General features: G+C 42.8%; 1 protein-coding gene across 1 annotated transcript in view; it reads left to right on the forward strand.

Annotated features, from left to right (window-relative positions):
- Positions 1–6,086: 6,086 nt before the first annotated feature.
- Positions 6,087–21,953, forward strand: part of cntn3b (contactin 3b) — a 103,013-nt gene continuing 87,146 nt past the window's right edge. The window contains exon 1 of the mRNA XM_077198079.1: positions 6,087–6,534. The gene's annotated coding sequence lies outside the window, so the exon portion shown is untranslated. The remainder of the gene's footprint in view (positions 6,535–21,953) is intronic.

The following is a 21,953-nucleotide window of genomic DNA, read 5'->3' on the forward strand; positions in this document are numbered from 1 at the left end:
AGGTTTCGGGACCTGATGCCACCCTGGTGATTTATGTATGCCACAACTGACATGTTGTCCGACCGGACTAAAACGTGGCGGCCTTTTATCTGGGGACAAAAGCGCCATAGCGTGTTGTCGGCTGCCAGCATTTCTAGACAGCTTATGCATAGGACTTTTTCCCGTTCTGACCACTGGCCGAAGAACGGTCTGCCCTCGAGCAGCGCTCCCCATCCCGAGGTGGAGGCGTCCGTGGACACCACCGTCACACTCGAGGGAGTCCCGAAACTCACGCCTGACTGATACCAGTCGGCTATTTTCCAAGGTTCCAGAGCCGAAACGCATTTCATGCCGACCCTGAGGCGAAACAGACCAGAGGTCCATGCCCGGGGTGGAACTCGCACTTTCAGCCATAACTGCAGTGGGCGTATGCAAAGCAGGCCCAGCTGGAGTACTGAAGATGCCGAGGCCATGAGGCCCAGCATTTTCTGAAACCTTTTGAGCGGGACTATAGAGCCACGGCGAAAGGATTTCGCGGCGCGCTGAATGTCCAGTTCTCACTCTGGCGCCAGACGTGCTGTCATAGACAGCGAGTCCCGCACTGTTCCCAGAAAAGAGATTTTCTGGCTGGGAAACAGCGAACTCTTCGCCCAATTGACTGTGAGACCCAGATTCTCGAGATGCTCGAGTAATGTGGTTCTGTGTTCTATGAGCTCTGAATGTGATCGAGCTAGAATCAGCCAATCGTCCAAGTAGTTCAAAACTCGCATGCCCTGAAGTCTCAGGGGTGCGAGGGCCGCGTCCATGCACTTCGTAAATGTACGGGGTACTAGGGATAGGCCGAATGGTAGGACTGTGTATTGATATGCCTAGCCCTCGAAGGTGAATCTCAAGAATCGCCTGTGACGTGACGCTATTTGTATTTGGAAATAGGCATTTTTCAGATCTATTGACATAAACCAGTCTCCCTGGCGCACTTGAGTGAGGATTTTCCTGGTTGTCAGCATTCTGAACTGGCGCTTCATAAGCACTCTGTTCAGCTGTCGCATATCTAGAATGGGTCTGAGACCCCCGTCTTTTTTCGGTACCAGAAAATATCTGCTGTATAGCCCCCCTTCGCTCTGAGCCTGAGATAAAGGTTCTTTGGCCCCTTTGCTCAGCAGTTTCGCTATTTCGGCTCGAAGTATATGAGATATTTCGTTGTTTACCATGGTTTCGACTTGCCCCGTTTAACGGCAGGGACGTCGAGCGAACTGTAGCGAATAGCCTCCTTCTATAGTGTTCAACACCCATTCTGATACCCCGGGAAGCTTTGCCCGCGCATCTGCGTGAATAGCTAAGGGTAGAATGAAATCCGGGCTCTGGCCGCGCCATAGCGGCGGCTGCAGAGCTTCGGTGTGCCGAGACATAAACACTGTGTTTATAGTGTGCGAGGCGGGAGGCGCGCCGATCTCGGCGGGCATCCTGGTCGCGCTCGAATTCTCTATGACAGGTTGTGGAGAGAGAGCAAGCGGGACAAACCCCGTGGGGTTGAGCGTGTCTGTGAAGGAATGTGGGCGCGGGACGGCGGGCACATTCACTGCACTGAGAACACCGTTGGCTTGTGCTGACCGAATGTGTGTCGGTTTCGTTTTTACAGGCAAGCGGGCTGTGGTGCCGGCTTGTTTACTGCGAAATACACTGGAACAGTCACATTGTTTGGAACTGAACGAGCGAGAAGTTTCGGTGGAGTCTGGCCGCGGCGAGACTTAAACACCGTGGGTCTTAGCTGACTGTATGTGTGTTGGTTTCGTTTTACAGAAAACGTGGCACATGCAGTGTGTAGTGTTTGTGGGCACTGGGTTGTGGGCACATTCACTACATTTAATGCACAATGACATGAGTCGATCTCATTTGTGCGAGCCCTGCACTGTGGCGGGCTGTGTTTGTGTGTAGAAATGAACACTGGGCTGTGGGCATTTTCATTACACTCATAACACCATCGGCTGTGGCCGGAATACCAGAAAATACACTGATACAATGGTTTTTCTGGGTCGCCGGGGAAACGGCATCTTTGTGCAGGCAAGCGGGCCATGGTACCGGCTTGTTTACTGCAAAATACACTGGAACAGTCACATTTTCTTGGAACTGAACGATCGAAAAGTTTCATTGCAATTTTATTTTTTCGGTGCAAATTTTATCTGCTGCGAGACCTGGAATAGGACACGGGTCTCCCGAGCGAAGGCTTTGGGTTTCGCCACTGAGCCACAGGGAGAAACGACAAAAGCTTAAAATAGCTCGAGCAGATAATAGAGCGTCATCAAAGTTGTGTGTGTTGGCGTTTGTTTGCAGGCGTGCGTGTTATGCAACTTGCTCATTACTGCAATATTGACATGTTCAGCCGCTCAAACTAAGAGGAGTTGAGAAATGTTTGAGAAATGGAGATTGGTCCGGCCTCGGCGGGACCAAAACACACTCTTTCCTCATTTCGCCGGTGACGCATGTCCACGGAGGGCGGGGTAGCTTTCTTGTAACGTAAAGAATGCTAGCCGCGCAGCGGTTTTGATGGTGGCCCGTTTCCCTGATGACTCGCGGGCAGAGGGGGGAGGTCCACAGAGCTCGCCCTGTCCTCACTGTCCGACGCCAGGATAGAGCAGCTGGCCGTTGTCCGTCAGCGAGCGACTCGAGTGAAGCTGGTGAAGCTGGCGGGCGAACCGGCGAGCTATCACGGGCTGGAGAAGGCTCGGGGCTGTTTCGTCGACCTCAATGGTGGAAGCGACGGCAGACGGCTGCATTGCCGATGTCAAGCATTCAGTTTAATTAAGTTTTCCTCAACAGTTTGATTATGATTGATGCTTATGAAATTCATGATTGATGACAAGTCATTAAAAGTATACCCAACTATTTGGTTATGATTAATGATGAGCCATGATTGACAGGTCATTCAGGAGTTCCATTACTAAATATATATATTTAAAAAAAAACAGAAATAACGATTTTCTTGGAATTCAGGGCATTGTAAAATGTCACTGCAAACAAATTAGCAGATGGAGATTAATGGATCCATCAAGACACAACACCAAGCCTAACATCCCTCTTCTGACAAGATTTGCTTTGATTTGGGACTTTATTCACCTCATCTAAACCCAATCTATTTATGAATTACTGCTTTAAGAATATTCAAATTTAAAATCAACATCAACTGTATTTGGAAACAATGTTTTCTAACAGTATTCATGTAGATTGAGTTGTGGTTACCAGAAGAGAAATTAGAGAAAACATATCTCAAGATATAAAAGCTCATCTGTGTCTCCAGAATGCCCAAGTAAGACATGCTTCACTGTCTAGAGAATACAATGAAAGAAACGTCATGCTGAACAAGCAGAGAGGTGCCCTTGATTTACTCAAAGCCTATAGGATAACCAGGTGGATCTGTGTCACCTGCCCAGCTTTGAAGTTCACAAACCCCTGCAGGATATCCAACAAATGAGGGATCAAATTCTGTTTGATGCCATTTTTTACCTCTGTATTGGAAGATGAAATTACGTGAGAAGATCTGTCTTTATTGGACATAGCTAGTGTCTTATCCTCAAGCCAGGATAATGAAATCTGAAGTTAGGGCTGCATTTCATAATAATGTTTGGTTAGACCTTTGGATTGCTGATTCAAGTAGGAGCCAGCCTGAAGTTACTTGTCTATTAAAGCCACCAATATTTATGTAAGCCATAAAACCCCAAAATGAAGCAGTATTAGTACCCTGCATCCTTGTGCATATATTCATAAACCTTAAATGAATAGTTTAGGGTTACACTTTATTTTAAGGTGACAGTAATATTAATTCACTACATGTACTTATAGAGTTACGGTTAGGGTTTGGTTTAGGGTTAGTTACTTGTAATTATGCATAATCTTTGTTTACTTTTTTACTTTAACTTTTTTACAGTATAGTGATCAAATCTGTCAAGCTCCAAAAAGGACAAAAAAAGCACCATAAATGTGACTAGTAGACAATATTCCAAATCTTTTAAAACCATTTGATAACTTTTAAAGGAAAAGTCTTTATTCAATGATGTTAGCCCCATTTGAAATGAGAAATTCTTATGTAATCCATAGAAAATGACGTGACATCACGTTGGATGAGTCACGTCCTTTAATGTTTATGTGCTGTAAAATATCAGCTCATGCTCACCTCAAGCTAAATGTCGCGAGTGACATGCTATAAAACTAGCCGATGCAGTCGACCATTTGGCTTCACTGACTGTTTCACAAAGCAGTGAACATGTTCAACCGAACATGTTTTCTCCAAGATGAGGAGCTCCTCAGGGTCCAGTGCACATAATTAAATGAAAAACTGTGCTAAAAACAAAAACAAAAAAACACTGTTACCAGACATTTCTCAAAGACCTTTTACTCCATCTCTCATCACGGTCTCCTCTATCTTTATTTGATTCTTAGAAACCACACTGACCTTTGACAAAGGGTCAAAGAAAAAACTACACCTCTGTGCCACAATACCATGCCATGAATCCAATCTTCAGATACCTCATGCTTTATTGATTGACACTGTTAAGTGTTTGGTTCACTTTGAAAAATGAAATGGAGATATTTTCAGTAGTTGGTTGAATTATAACAGTAAATTGATTTGCTGAAAAATAACACCTTAAACCAGCCTTGGACCAAATTGCAGAACAAAAAAAAAATTTAAAAAAAAATGCAGTGTTGTAATCAAGTCCAGACTCAGACACAAGTCCATCTCATGTCCATATTTCAGGAACGTTTAGACTCATCCTCGAATAAACTGGTTTGATAGCCACAGAAAATTAGGCCTTGTACTTTTAACTTAAACCGAACTTGATTCTAAGACTGGACTTAGTAACTCAAGTACTATAACACTGCTTAGTTGGTTTTCAGTCTGGTTTAAGTTTGGTTAGCTGGTCTCTCAGCCTGACAAGGTGGCCAAAACCCTCCAAAACCATCAAACCAGACTGGACAGCATCTTGAAAAGGCAAACCACCTTAGGCTGGATTAAGCTATTTTTTTCAGTAGTGTACAGCACTGAAGGACAAAGGTTGTGCAAGGTTCAGAAGAGGAAAATTGACTGTGTTATGGTGGCATTCAGCAGTAGGGTGTGCTGTTTTGTAGCTGAATTCCAAATGACCTGGAATATAGGGTTATCTGACATTCACTAGATTTCCTAGTCAGTTTAAATCATGGGAGACTGGGGCTAATTGTCACACATGGAAGTTTGCAAGGGCTATATGTCAGTAGCTATAAGGTTCTGAGGCAAAAGTCTAATTGAAGATTTTCTCTATAGCTGTGGCATGCCACAGCTATAGAGAAAATCTTCAATTAGACTTTTGGTAACAAAACAACCTTACTAACAATTATGTCCTCCAAATTAAAATTCCTATATCATCTTATTTCAATAGTTGTTTCCTTTTCAAATTAACACAAAATGACAGCTTAAAAGTACGTTTTAATTTTATTGGGGCAAGTTGTCACATGTTCTACAAGTAGTAATTTTATTTGTAAATTATCTCTATTAATTAAAAGTATTACTTTAAATGTGTTCAATATTCTCTTTTTCATAATTTTGCTGTTTCATGAATTTTTTTATACTGTGACAACATGCCCCGTTGGGTTGATTGATGTGTGTTCAATTAACTGTTTAATTGCTTTTTTTGCAACCAAGACTTTAAGGTAACCTGCTCTAAGAAATATTCACAGGAGTAAAACGTGTGATAACTAGCACCCATCTCATTCGAGCTGTGAACAAACTGAAAATGCTACAGGGAGGAAGCTTCCGTGGAACAAATGAATCTTCTTACATTTTAGGTTTATCCTGAGTTTCCCTTGCCATATCTCAGCATAGCACACATAGATAAGTTTTATGTAAGTGGAATTAAAGCAGAGCCATTGTGTTATTACAGTTCTAATATTTCAAATTAAATTCTTAAGGGTCCAGTTTATGACATCCCAATTTTTAATTACAATATCACATACCAGAAATGCCATTGAGAGGTCAGGCGTTAGACAAGTGATGCAAATGATCACTATCACATACAAATCTTCGCTTTGAGGCACTTTGCTCATTGAATTTGGGGCGTGCTTACAGAGACACTCTTAGCTGGAGGGGCAGCAGTATGTTAGGTACCACAACTGCGCATTTCATCCACTTAGAGCCTGCTGGAGGAGGGGATACGCATCATATATACCTAACCAACCGTCTTTTGGATCACACTGCTGGTCGGAACCGATTACGGAGCACGTGTGTGCGGTGGATACGCCAGAGCGCTGTGATTCGTGGACTAATTGCGGGGTGCTTGCGGGAATACGAGGAGCATCTCTGTGCGCGAGAGGGAATAAATATCGTTCTCCTGACCGTCTCCACACAGTCTTCGATTTAGAGGGCATTTATTTTGTACTAAAAGTGAGAGAACGATATCAGAAAAGATGGTGCCGACGACATTATGGGGTTAGAGATGCCGAGATTCATCCTTTCACTGAATATGGAGTAAATTCCCACGTCTTCTCTGATTTTGACTCGGAATACAGTGAGCGCATCACGGTGACTCGGTGAGTTGATTAATTAGCTAGTAGCCTATGCACTGCAAGATTATTCAAAGTTAAACTGTGTAGCCCAAGTTTTATATGCCAAATAAAATTATCGATATATTATAGATAATGAATTATATTAAATACGAAATTCAAGACCAATTTTATGGAAACCTGGCAACGACCCCTATGACTTCTAGAATGCAATGAACTGATAATTAATGGGAATTAAGGAATTCAACTATTTCAAGGAATTCAATTAAAATCTTAACAATTCCACTTGCGATCTTTAAGCCTACTTTTAAGGAAAGGATTTGAGAAAATAAAAAGGAATGCAATTTGAATTTTGCCTACTGGGCTGTCGATGCGATCATTGATTTTAAAAGAACAGAGAATAGCAAATAGAATTCTTTCAAAGGGCGTTCGAACATAAACTTTACAGACATTTTTTAGAGTATTAATACCAAATAAAAAACACAATGTGACATTCCATTCATTCAGTCATTTGATGCATAGGCTACACTAGAACATAACTCATATCGTTCATGTGTATATCAACACTGACATTTGTCTCAAGAGCTGTACAACATAGACTAGCAGTTCCTGGTTTGTTTAGCGAACATAATACGAAAAACTTGCGATTCAGAGATTAGTTCAACTCACAACAAAATAATCAGATCATTAGAGTCTTTATTCGTTGGGGAATCGGGCTATCCTGCTGCAATTTATTCAGTGAAAAGAATCGGTTCACAAAAATAAATCGCTCTTTTTTTACTATAAAAATAGAATCAGGAATCGTACTACGATAATCGCACGTTTTTTTCACTAATCTAACTAAAGGCATCGTTCGAGAATTAATCAGACTAAACTGATCTAAACAAACTGATCGTGCACAGTAGAATAGTGTTTGGCTGAAGAATAGCAGGGGAATAGTATTTACTGCAGGAAAATATGTGTCCGAAACCAAGTAGGCCTACTTTCAAAGCACTGAATTTAATTGAGGACTGACTTCTGTCTTCTGGATCAATGATGGGCGTTCTTCAGGTATGCAGGTGTGTGGTAGCCGACCCAGAGTAGTAGCTATCCGCCATTTTGGCATGATGACCCTTATGTTCTTTGACCCATGACATATCGAAAACAGTGGAAAACAATTTAATCAGCTGTTGTTAAACAAATTTAAACTGCTTTCTTTGGGGGATATAGAAAGTGAACACTTAAAACAAGCATATTTTGTGGCCATTTTATATATAATTATATGTGAATTCTGACAGCGCCTGATGCTTTTGTAGCAGCGGCCCATGTGATTTATTAGGTGAACTGCACACTGATCTCAGTCATGTAGGGCAGAAGATCACATGGGGCACACACATCACTCTCTTATTGCAGATAACCTCATATTTCCTCAGACTCAATATACAATGTATAAGGGATACAAATAAAAACTGGCAGATGCTGTTCTTCAGCATCTCCATTCTGATACTAGTCGCCCGTAACACAATTCTCTTATAATGCATCCCACAGAATAGAAGCTACATGTACTGTATATGGAATTCCATGAGGAGAAATTCAAAGGAATAGTTCTTTCCATGCCCAGCTCATTTGCTCTGTTCTAAATATATAATTGGTTAGATATTGTTTTTTTTGTAAATAGAATATTACTTGTCAGCATGAAAAATCATTCTGTCTGTTGATGGTCATGTTGAAGCCATTTGCACACTAGTTGTTTAATCTAATTCCATACAGTAACCAGGAATGACTGGGAACACCATGGACATTAATTTGTCAAATAATCTGAGAACCCCACAATTGTCTGTGAGAGGGTAAAAACACATACTTGTGTAATACTTGTATAGTGATATGATCTGGGTTGGTTGCTTTTGAAGTAAACCCTCAAACAAGTGTTAGGTGGATCAATAAACTATCAGCCTCTCCTCAGATCAGCCAGCACTCCTTCTATCGCCTGGTTTATAATCTCACAAAGGTGTGACTAAGATTTGAGAACTTTAGTGCCATTATGTATTGCAGGAGTGAGACAGAGAGAGGAAGGACTCACAGGAGAAAATACACATCCGGCTCTCTATCCGCACCACATCTGCTATTCAAATAGGAATGGGATCCTTCTCTCGTGTGTTCATGTTTATTTATGGATGCATCTGGGATGCATGTCTCATCTCATTTTGTTGCTAACAAGCACAGCCAAATTAGAGGTGAGAACACTGGGAAGCAGCAATGTGCAGAATTCAGTCGAACCACTCCACAGCACAGCTTGGCTTCCTCCGAGACTATTTATTTCTCTCATTGTGGCGTATAAAGTTTATTTAAAGACAGACTAAAGATACATTTGAACATGTGGGAGGAATTCATTAGAGATGAAAGTAATGTTAGTTTATATAACAGATTTTCCCCCCTCTTTCTTAATATCCATTTTTCGAATTAGCTTTTTGCAGTCTGGATCACAAACTTCTTTTTTTTTCTCTCTTGTTATCTTTGAGCGTTTTCCCTATCTTTTTCATATTTTTTTAATCTTTCATTGAGGCCTAAAGGAAAAGTTCACCCCAAAATGAAAAATTATTATGTTCTTCTAAACCCATGACTTCCATACTCTGGAAGAGAAACAGAGAAGAAAGTCCATTGAGGAATTTACTTTGTGTCGGTGTATTTTTCAGTCTTCTGAATTCAAGTTGGTAATTTTTTCACCAATAATCTTCCCCTCCAGTGAACTGTTAACTGATCAAATCATGGAGTTAGGTTGTTGAATTTGAGAACCGGATCAGTCTGATTCATAAATTAATCTTTCTGAGTGATTTAATGTAACAGATCAAGCAACTAACTGACCATTTGCCTTAGAGCAATATGTTCACAATTTTATATGAAAGCACAATATATCGGTACCTACCAAATCAGTTATCTGCCAATATTAAAGATTGTTAATTATAATTATCGGTATTGTTGGTGTTGCATATTTAATTGTTCATTTACAAACTCAGTTTTTACAATTAGATTGCCTTTGCCATTATCTAATGCTCACCTATAAGGTCAATCTTTAAAAACATTAATTATTTAATTACACTGTTAATCTTTAGCCAACACAGTACTTTAGCCAATCTCAAAATAGATTTTTCATGTACGTTAATAAAGTTGTGATACCTAAATTCACATGATTTTCATCGTTTTTTTTAATGTACTTTAAAAAAAATGTAAATTGTATGGTTATCAGCCATAAAATAAAAATAATAATTTGGCATCCTTTTTGAAGCTTGAAAGTTTGAGTCCCCATTCATTGTTGCACAAAAAGAGAGGGATGGATCGCTGGCTGCCAGCTTACTGTTAAGTGCATTTTCTCTCCTTGCCCCTTAATACTAGTGGTGGAAAGAGTAATTAAAATGTTTACTTAAGTAAAAGCATTGCTACTTAAGAAACAATTCACTTGTTTCATGACTCATTACTCAAAAAAACATACCTCAAGTAAGAGTAAATTAGTAGTATGTTAAAAAGCTAATCAAGTTACTACATTATAAAGTACTTTAGTACTTAATGTGATTTCTAAAGTGAAAGACGTGAAAGGGAACTCAATTTGGCACTTGTGTGCTTTTTTTGAGCTGTGCACACATCCAAAGCGAGTACAGAGAGACACTTCTCTTATAGTGCACAAATGCTGAATTGATCATAAATATGTCAAATTATGTCAAAATATCCTCGCATATGCAGTCAGTTTTGTCTTAAGTGAAGGTGAACAGTTGGGAAAGAAAACGTCTCAGGTTACGACTGTAACCCTAGTTCCCTGAGTAGGGAACGAGACGATGCGTCGATGACGCTTTGGGAACGCCCCTGCGTGATTGCGTCTGAAGCACCTATGTCAACTAGTCTCGTTCCCTACTCAGGGAACTAGGGTTACAGTCGTAACCTGAGACATTCCTTTTTCTCGCGACGCATCAATGACGCTTTGGGAACGAGAGTGCCCAACACGCCATATGAACCAGAGCCTGTCTGTGTGAAACCTGAGAGCACAACTAAGACAAGAGCACCCGTGAACCTGGGGTAGCGCCCAGGTCGAAGTTGTAAAACCTTACGAATGTGAGCGGGGAGGACCAGCCTGCCGCATACCACATCCTACAGGGATATATACTTATATAATAAGGCTTCTAAGTCGCCATACTCCTATCCTGGTCTAAAAGCACCATGGAGGAAACAACCAAAGGTTTCCCCCTCTTGGGGAAATACCACCAACAGCGACATGGTAGGCACTAAGACTGCCACTTACACCTTCAGTGTGGAAGGGGATAACAGTAATTCCAGCACTGTACCAATAGGGCAGTAAACTGGGCCCCACTGGGTCTGAGATCCGCAATATGAAGTGAAAACCCATTACTTAATACATACAGTTTCCTCGTGGAGTGAGCTCTGGAGAGAAGTATTGTCTGCACAACCTCAGTTGAGAGACCAAAGTCAATGGGTTGGGCCCCCTCAGAGGCCAAACCCACTGGTTCCATAGGTCTGGGCTGGGGTGGAGGTTCACCACTTACACTTGAGACCAAAGGTTCCTCCTGACTGGAATCTCAGAGGGAGAGCCGTCGAGGAGAGACACCAGGTCCGAGAACCAGTCAGCTCGGCCAGTACGGTTCAACTAGTAGTAGACTTATTCCGTCCCGGCGGACCTTCTCCAGAACTCCTGGGAGCAGAGTAATCAGGGAAAGACATACAGAAGTAGCATCGGCCATGTCTATACTACAACGTCCAGCCCCTAGGGAGCTGGGTGTGTGAAGGAAAACCAAAGTGGATAGTGCGATAGTGCCCCCATCCTTTTTCGGAAACATTGAAGTTGTAAAAACCTGTAAAAACCCGATTCTCTGTCAGGTGAATGCACCTGCTCTATAGCTTCCTCAGCTAACAGATTCTTCACTTCTTGCTCCATTACCAGAGCCTGCTCGGGATGCACTAACATGAGCAACCCCCCGTTGTAGCGTGGCTGACGGGAACCAAACTGGAATCTGTAGCCTTACTTTATGTGCAGGACACACTGAGATATATTTGGCAGATTCTTCCATTCTGTGAGATAATCTACTACGGGTACCAGTCTCTCGAGACTGGCCTCTGCTGTAATTGAAACAGTCACTTTGGTGACCTGAAGCATACTGGCAGGAAACAACCGAACTGACTTTTTTTGAACCCCCCTCAGAGGGTGCGAGTTGCAGACCCATAATCTACCGCTGGCTCGGCAAGCTCGAGATCTGAGCCATAGATTCTTATTGTAGAGATGCAGATAATCTACGAGCTGCCTCGGCAAACGCGAGATCATGAGCCAATAGATTCTTAATTTGCAAACCCGTAATCTACGCGCTGCCTCGGGAAATGCGAGATTCAAGCCACGACTCTAATGCGGCTCGTAATCTACGCGCTGCCTCGGCACATGCGAGATCCGAGATCGAGTCACAGAATCTTGCAGACCCATAATCCACGTGCTGCATCGGCAAACGCAAGATCTGAGCCAAATAATCTTTATTGACTTTCTTCCCTCGAGAAGAAAGCCAACACGATCTGAGCTAAAACTCTCGATAGTGCATACATCACACGGGAATTTATGAATGAACACTGTCAGCCCCAATTTACTAGAGCTGACCGTGCATGCTCCACTCCCAAACAAACAACACACGAATCGCGTGTGTCCCCACTCGTAGTGAAGCGAGGCCAGGGACTTACACATGATCCAAAGCTGTCTCGCCATACTCCTGTCTAATATATTATATAAGCTTGTGGACAAACAACAATAAATAGACTGAGAAAGACTGAGACAGATTCACACAGAGCGCTTGCTGAAAGCACAAAAGCTAGCGAGGTTCTAAACCGGATGTGCTTTTATCCTTTCCTGGTCGTGACGTCACCGGCCCGTGATGCTCACTCTCGCCGTTGGACTAGTTAGGTGTGTTCGACATCGGCTGTGGCTGGATGTAACTGATCGGCGAGAGTTGCCGCATGCAGGCGGGGAAGAGCTGCAAACGGAGGTGAAGTCGGACACTTTCTGGTTTCCGTAGTGATCGCTCACGTGGTGTTTGCATACACAGCTGAAGTGAAATAAATGCAATATTTGCAAAATACACAGATGTTTCAGAGACTTTTTCATTCAGTACTTTATGTACTGCTTCATACAGCGTCTGTTTGAACAAGAATAAAGTTCAACATAAGCCTACAGCTACTATCAATGAAGTGGAATCAACGTTTTTTAATCATTTTTATTTTGATAAACATGACACAATATAACATCGCGATTAAATGTAAAGGGTGTTTACTGTTATAAAAAACTGATTTGTGAGCTTTAGTGGAACTAAAGGTGTGAGAATAAACACGAAACACACGTGATCGTTGTCATGCGGTGAATCCGAACAATCGTGGAACAGCTGTGTCGGCATCAGAGCTCGTGCAGTACTTATGGCATACGTCACAGTCACGTGGTGTCGGCGCTGTATCAAGTTGGACAACATTTCTAACCGGCATGCACTGCTTCAAGTCAGCCGCCGATCGGTCAGGGCAGAGCTGCATTAAGTCGAACAAGCCTAATGACATAGGTGCTTCAGACGCAATCACGCAGGGGCGTTCCCAAAGCGTCATCGACGCATCGCGAGTTCCCTCGAAAGGGAACACGCGTGTACCAGTATACTGGATCCTTGCATTTGGCCTTAAAATGACAGCAGTCTATATTCTATTTATAAATGAAAACTATGCAGTGTTATTTTACATTTGATTACGTTTGATTTCAATTTCTGTACCTGAACTTTGTTTAGTAGCATTCATTTGTGCTATTGATAATTTTTTATTTGTTCTTATTTTATTACTGTTTACTTGTCTTTAATTATGTTAAGTGTTGTTGTTTTTTTGGAGTAGTTTTTGATAAAACCATAGGCAAAAGTTCCTCATGTAAGGAAGGTGCAACAAAATGTTTTACAAAAAGACACATAATAAATATGTTTGATAACTAAACAGCATGCCATGTTTTGGAATTGTCTAAAGTAAAATCTACAGATAACAACCTTATCAATAATTCTCAAACTTATTTAATACAAATATACTGTATGTAACTTCAGGTTTAGTGAAAGAAAAAGATTGAGAAGCTCACTGATGTACTTTAGACTGCAACAGCAGAACATGAAAAAGTTATTGGTATAGATTGCCCCACATAATGTATTATACATAAAACATATTAGATACAAAAGTAACCTGAACATATTTAAAATTTTGTTATTCAAAGAATAAAGATTAAGACCACCCCACTTTAAAACAAACAAACAAACAAACAAACAAAAAAAAACATTAAAAAACACCATAGTGATACAATTAACAACTGTTTAGAGTGAATATTAAAAGAAAATGTGAGCAACATGTATGATGATGGTACAAACAGTAACAAAGAACAGGATCAAGTTGAAGTTATTGTAAAGTGCTGTTAGGTTATCCTTTCTCTTTCAATGATTTGGGTATCAGTGGTCCATGAAGTCTTGAATCTTGACAAAAGGATGGTGAAAGATTACGATAAGCTCGTCTGCTCGTCTCGTCTACGATAAGCTCAGGGTCGTCCATCATTTTCCCAAATCTTTTTTGGAGTCATCACTGCTACATACTCAGCCAGAAATGCAATCTCAGCTGGATTCAACCTAAAATATATTATCTATTTATATGGAAACCAAGCTTTAGTAATAACCTTGATTTACAAATGCAAAATATTCAGTTAAATAACTACAGAGAGTAGTTTACATGTTTACTTTGAAGGCTCCACACACATTCCGAATCGCCTCCTCAACATGGTCTTTAATTATTTGGACCACCCTTTCGACAGCCAGGTGTAGTGAACACCACTGAGTTTGGTTTGTCTTATAAACTGCAGGCGGCACTCAGCTTCTACTGCAAAATCACTAAAATAAATACTATTATAAACCACTATAATAAAATTAAATCACTATAATAAATAAAATAATAAAAAAATAAAAAAATAACCACCTTGGAAACTGCTGAAGATCTTGTTTTGTTCCACATAGCATTGCACTTAAAAAAAAGCAGAGCATTATAGCTTTCTGTAGATAACATTCTGAATTTCAGCTGCAGATGCATAGCTGTTGCCACTAGGTTTAACTGTTGGCATGCACATTGCTGGTGTTTTGGAAGATTAAATTCTAAACCAGAATCGAATGTGTGGCTCCCTCTGAGACGTTTGCAAACTAAAGCAGCAGATCTCCGGTCTACTGTCTCATCAATCCAGTGAGCAGTGACCCTGATGTAGCTTCTCTGCCTCACACTCCAACAGTCTGTTGTTGTTGACACAATCTCCACGTTGCTATGCGTAGCTGTTATGGCTTTTCTGACATGCAAGCTTCTTGAATTCTCAAACTCACCAGTTAACCAGGGTCTTGAAGGCAGGTTGTTTAACTACTGAGAATGGCTGAAGGCCTTCACAAATAAAGCTGATGACCAATTTATCTAGCGTGGTCGGATAATAAAACGATCTGGTCAATTCTGCATTGCTTGCTTGAAGACGTAGAAGATGGAGTCTCTTTTTTTCTTTTAATTCGCTGAGCAATGCAGTTTTCATAATCTTTCATTTTCTGTGGGTTCTTTCTCTGTCATGACACATTTAACTTATGAAATTTATAGAATTTTTCTCGATTAAGCATATAATTTACAGGGAAACATTTAACATCTAGCCTACTTGTTGAAAGTTTTATTCCTCTGATTGATAACTAATAATAGTGCAGGATAGGCAGTCGCTTAAACTATGCTAGCTATGTAGTTTTTTCAAGGCTTTTTTTATGATGATGAAATGTAATTAAAAAGCCCTATTTCAGTTTTCACAAAATTAGTTTTTAGAGTAATGCATGCCCTGTTTCATTTTGTCCTACAGGCTCTAGGTGAAGTGGCAAATTCTGTACAGTAAACGCAGCGAGCATCACATGCAGTTTTTATCCAATTATATAATGAATTTGTAGTCCAGTCGCACGAAGTCATGTTGGATTTGTCAATGTCATGTTTCACTACAGGACAACCCTTGACAAAGTGTGTTTATAAGCAATTAACAAATAAACGGGTTCAGATCTACCAATTTTACAAATATAATTTACAGATGATCAAATTAATTCAATTAATTTTGGCAATTACTAACTTATTCTGCATATTTAACTTCAGCTTGCCAGTTTGCTAGTGACTTACCTCAATTTGTTTGCACAATTTCAGAGAGGAGTTGTGAAAGGCTGATATCGCTTGGGCAGACAGAGTTTGCAGCTCATGAGGATGCTTTCATCCTTACTGCTTCGGAAACTGAATAGCGGATAAAGATGCGGCCAGGGATGCTTATCATCATCATAGGATCTGTTGTTCTCCTCTGCAGAGCCATTTAGCTGTATCTTTTTTTCTCTCTCTATTTTTTTTTTTGTAAAGCCATACCTTATCGTTGGCTAGTGCCTTAATTGGATCATGAATCTTACAAACTTTACTATTTCACTGAATAGGAATAGAACAATCAGGCATTTTCTTTGTACTTTTGGTGAGACATAAATGTACAAAGTTGAATACTTAGCTAGATAATTTCATGTTCATAGTCACCCTGGTGTGCTAAAAAAGTTTAATATTAATGGGAATATACTTCAGAGATATTTTACTCGTAAACAATTATAGTGGTGCCATTAATTGTGGCCAACGTGTTTTAGAGACGTTGTTGGGAGCGCCATAGAGAAACATTGGAAGATCCGATGCTGGATCCGATCCGAGGATGGACATGGGTATTCATGTTTTGAATCACCGTTCTGTGTGTGCGTTCACCAGCGCGTTTCAAAAAAGTGAAAAGATTTGCGCCAACTGACCAATTATCTGCACAATACGACTGAAGCCCGGTGTATTTATAAAATCAAAGATGTGAGCGCAGTAACCTGGTTCCCTAAGGATTCAACCCCAATCCCTTATGAAGACGAAAACGTTAATTTTCTGGTTGTCATACTCTTAGTAAGATACAATTAAAGTTAGTGAGCCCGTGCTAACGTACAAACCTAAATAGCTAACTATTCTCACATAATGAGAACTGGTTAAATGTAAATTAATTTTATCTTACTCTGCGGTACATAAACAGTGTTGATCCTGAATGTAACATTGGCTTCTCCCGCTTGCATTGTGATCTGTAAACCGTCGCTTCCAAATTAATATTTATTTAAAAATATTTAATTTATATTCATATATTCCTCCATGGCATATTTAAGTCCCACTTGAATGCTCCTCGACGAGAGGTGGTCCTTCTGTATCCAAAATGTATCGAAAGCATCTTGGGACAAGGTTTTTACACTGACAGCTGTCATTGTAAGAGAGTTAGCAACTCTGTTTGTTTGTTCGAGTTCGTATCAGAAAACTAAGAGGGGCGGGGCTAAGATCAATTCTGTCCACAACTGTAGATTGTAGTCTAAACATTAATTCATATAGCGTCAAGTTGCATTCTTGTTTATGCTAATAACTTTTGAACTGTAAGGAATTGATTCCTTGGCTCAAGACGATTCGATGCATCCTATGACATCATTTTCCGGCATGAAAATATTTTCACCATTTTTAATTTTCTGAAAAAACTACTTTTTTAAACTCCTCCTAGACCCTTGCTAAAACCATTTTTAAATAACACACAAATGAATTTGATGAAGAGCATGCCAGAATCAACTTGAGATTATTAATCATATCTACGCAATGCTTTATTGTATTCAGACCAAAATTGGTGTGTGTTATGACAACTAGCCTATGCCCTGATGTTACCTGCACAGTTTCGGTACAGTGCCTCTTAGTGGTGAGAAAACCAGAAACTGGTCTCTTTAGATTCGGTGCAGCATGCCAAGTCAAAAAATACCCAATTTTGTGTGTCGGCCATTTTTAATTTTGTTGTAAAATGCTATCTTTTACGAACGCATGAACATATCATTACTGAGTGTCTCAAAATGAAGGTGCTCAAATGGTTTTGAGTCCGCCATCTTGTCATTAAAAATTATAATGAAATGTCAAAAAAAAATACAAACAGCTTTTCATTCATTTTGCCTATTGTAATGAAACTGTAATGGAATTGTAATCGAACTCTTCCTAGACCATGTCTGATTTTCCATGCTTCAAACGATGCTGGCACCAGATGGTCTTTCTACCTTGAATTTCTATGGTTTGATGCATGGAACATGTTTTATTACCATTGACTAAAATACAATATACAGTCAACTTCAGCACATTGTTACAAAAGCTGATGATTTATAGCAGGAGTATGAAACCAGCTCCTACACCAAATGTTACTACCAAGCAGTTGATCTACAGTAATTATAGTCTAAAATTTCACACAATGCTCAGGTTCAACTGACACTTTTTCCCAAAGCATCTTAAAGCACACTTATTTAAGAGAAAACCCCCCTAGATAACCTTGGGTTAAGTGACTTACTCAAGAGCATGACATAGATGGTTTTAGGGTCTGTTCCCTCTAGAACTTCTGCTTGTCAAGAGATGACTGAGTTTGCCAAGTAGGACGTGTTCATTAATCATCAATAGTTTTTGGTTTTGGAACAACAATCCAGCCAAAAACGTCTCGGTTACGTATGTAACCCTCGTTCCCTGAGTAGGAAGCGGAGACGTTACGTCGGATGACGACGAATGGGGTTTCGCTTAGAACACCTATCGACTTCGAGTATTACAAAACGAGCCAATGGCAAAGAAATGCCATGGGTCTGCGGAATTTGCATAGCGTAACTCCGCCCCACCTCGTGGGTATAAAAGGAGGAAGCCGGCAACATGCAGATATGTTTCTTCGCTGAGGAGCCAAGACTGAGCTCAGGCGATCCCCGCGGTACAGCGGAAAGTGGCAGGCAGATGTAACGTCTCCGTTCCCTACTCAGGGAACGAGGGTTACATACGTAACCGAGACATTCCCTTTCGTTGTCACTCCGAGTTACGTTGGATGACGACGAATGGGGTTACCAGTCTAATCACGCCACCTTCTCGGCTGTCTTCCAGTTCCCTGCGTAAATCTGAGATCCTTGTCGTGAGACTGGCACGGACGAAGGACTCCTATTTAGCACAGGAATACCAAGGTACACTGGGGAGCATATCCCATAGAGAATAACCATATGGCCCAGAGGGATGCATATGGAGAACACTGGGGTGTCCAGCCGCAGGTGGAATATTTCAACCCCAGGGGTGGCAAGGTGGCTTGCCAAAGGAAAGAAACATGCTCAGAGAGGCTTACAGTGGAAATACACATGTGGGGGTCGCTCAGAGGAGGGACCATGCACACGGGAGGCACCTAGCCGACGCGCAGGCAATAGACACTGGCGCCGACGTCAGGAGTGCTGGAGAAACTCAGGGCTTTCGGAGATGCTCACCTGAGGAGAAATCGCACGTATCCAGTCCGTGGAGTGGAATGGCCAGCAAGCGAAGACACCTGAGCGGGTCCAGTACTAGCTGGTTGAAGTGAATACATGAGAGGACACTGGCTCCACTCGGAGATTGTAGAATCTGGCGAATGTGTTAGGTGTCGTCCAGCCTGCAGCTCTGCAGATGCCTGTTAGCGAGGCGCCATGCGCTAGAGCCCAAGAGGACGCCACACTCCGGGTGGAGTGGGCAGTCACACCAAGGGGGCACGGTCGACCTTGCTGCTGGTATGCCAAAGCAATGGTGTCCACTATCCAGTCAGACAACCTTTGCTTGGAGAGTGCCTTTCCCTTCAGCTTCCCACCATAACAGACAAAGAGCTGGTCTGAGGTCCTGAAACACTGCGTTCCCTTTCGAAGGGAACTCAACAATACGTCAACGACGTTATGGGGAACGCCTCAGGCGTGACAGGTGTCTGAAATCACTATCAAATCACGTCAATCATATTGACCGGCGACAGCCCGTGAATCATTAGCGTGAATGATTAACGTGCGACCTGGAAGTATAAAGGGGCGCCTTGCACACATGACAAATCTTCTCATCGTCTTCAGGGACTGTTTGTTTGAAAACGCTATTCAAGTTACGAGGTAAGAGAAAGATGAAACGCACAGCTAAGGCAGATTGTTTTCGTAAGTGTGCCGACCCGTGTCCGAGGTTTCTGACACCGGCCGACACACACGAGCTGTGCGTTTTTTGCTTGGGTGAAGAGCACGCACGGGAGGTTCTCGAGGGAACCCTCTGTGCGAACTGCGAGCGTTTTTCCCTTAAAACGCTCCGCTCTCGTCTGGCCCTCTTATCGAGTGAAGGGGGTCCGGCGTCTGGCCCTCGTGGTGCGGGTCCCGCTCGTGCTGAGGCCGATCGGCGACTTACATCATGGGGCTCCCAGATGGAGCTTGTCGATCGTCTCGAGAGGGCTGTTAACCTCTCAGATGATTCGACGGCTGACGAGGGCGAACTGCAGGTCGATGGGGAAGGTTACTCACCGATTGTACCTGCAGTTGATGCTCTTCAGGACGCGCAGGAGATGGCTGAGGAGGTTTATGATCAGGTAGATCCTTGACCTCCTCAGCCATCCTGCCCCGTGTATGCAGAGTTGGTGGATGTGATGGAGCGCGCTGCCAACAGGCTGCAGCTGCCTTGGCAGCGCGCTAGAGGAGAGATCGCTCGCTGTAGGCTCGACGATCGGTTTCTCCCCGGCCATACACCACCAGCACAGGTGAGACTTCCATTTCTTCCTGATCTCCATACGGAGATCGAGAGGGCATGGAAGAGCCCATCCTCTGCCCGTATTCACCTACATCAGCGGGCCAGTTTCGCTGATGTGGAGGGGATCGGAGAGTATGGGTACGTGTCAATGCCGCCCATTGACGAGACGTTCGCGAACTATCTCGTGTCTGGGCGGGCAGCGACACTGAAAGCTCCAACCCTGCCATCCAAACCGCTGAAAACAACGGCTCGTTTGAATGGCAGAGCATACACGGCAGCAGGTCAGGCCGGTGCTGCACTGCACACCATGGCAGTATTACAGGCGTACCAGGCCGACCTGCTGGGGGATCTCGACCAGGGGGCAGGGATGTCCCCTGAGGCGGTGGCTGAGCTGCGCCGCACCACAGATCTGGCTCTCCGGGCTACCAAGCAAACCGCTGCCGCGATCGTACGGTTGATGGCGGCGATGGTGGCCACGGAGAGGCATCTGTGGTTAAATCTAGCCAACATCGGGGAGAAAGAAAAAGCCTTTCTCCTCGATTCGCCGGTTTCGCCTTCCGAACTCTTCGGCACCTCCGTAGAGGCGGTGGTGGGGAAGTTCAGGGAGGCGAAGGCGCGCTCAGCAGCATTTAAAACTTGTATACCGCTGAGATCCGCGTCCGTACCCCGGCAAGCGGGAGGGCCTGGCCCTTCACGGTCTGAGGACCGTAGGCAGGGACAGCGAGCCAGTGTCGCCTCTTGTGCGCCCCCTCCCTTGAGGAGCAGGTCGCAGAGAAGGCGTGACTCCCGCAACAGAAGAGATTTGAGGGAGGTTATCCAGCGCAAACGCACACAGCGTTGGTAATGGATAACCTCCCCGGAGGGGCACGAAACCTGCCCTCTCTCTTCTGACCCCCAGGCGTTCATAACATCATGCCTGGGGATGGGCCTATGATGAGAACTATGTTCTGATGGCCCAGCTAGGCTTGGTTAGTGGAAACGCCCCTTTCAGGCATGTAAAGTGGCGGATCCCAGGTTTGTAAAGAACTATCTGGTGAGTCTTCACTTTGCACGCCGCAGGTGAGCTGCTGGTCTTTTCAAAGAGTATTTTTTGTGATTAAAAAAAAACATATTTCTCTTTACAGACCTCGTTCCCTGTATAGAGTCATGGGGTCATGTCAAGGTAATAAGGTAAGAGAACTTTATTGGATTATCAGGGCCCTGAAGTTCCCCGTTAGGTGGCCAGAACGGTAACTGTGTTAGCCTTCGGGCTGCTAGCCACCTCAGGGTAGAGTGGTTAGTCTCTCTCTTAAAATTGTTTTACTTAGAGTGTTGACTGACGCTAGAGCTTCAGATAGATCTTATGTCCGGCCCACGGGTCCGTTTGACTTCTTCCTGAGTATGTCGCCCCTTGAGCTCTGTTTGGGTTTTCATTAGGCTGAGCGATTCTGCAGCCCTTTGTATGGAATAATACAGACTATATTCTTTAGTAAGGCTGTGGCTCCTCCGAGCCCTCAGATAGATCTATGCTTGCAGGCTGGCCCTCACCAGGGCCGCCTCTGTAGCTGGCCTAGGCTGTGCCAGGGATAATAGAGGCGCTCTGCTAAAAATTTTAGCATTTCTTCCTCTGACCCTTCACTTTGTGAATGTAGGTTTCTAGCATCCCTGTATAAACAGCCTCCTCCCATGGGAGTCGTTCGGCCATGGCCCGCCCCCTTCTCTGCATTCTGGGGTGACTAGAGTAATGCAGCGTGGTGCAGAGGATGGTTTATAAGGACATGGTAGGTCTCAAATAGGCCTCCGTGGTATATATGTCTTTACTGAGCAGGGTTAGGCCATCT

Source organism: Siphateles boraxobius, unplaced genomic scaffold (assembly GCF_051911475.1).
Source record: "Siphateles boraxobius isolate OS27281-9 unplaced genomic scaffold, OSU_SipBor_1 41, whole genome shotgun sequence".
Classification (NCBI taxonomy): Eukaryota; Metazoa; Chordata; class Actinopteri; order Cypriniformes; family Leuciscidae; genus Siphateles; species Siphateles boraxobius.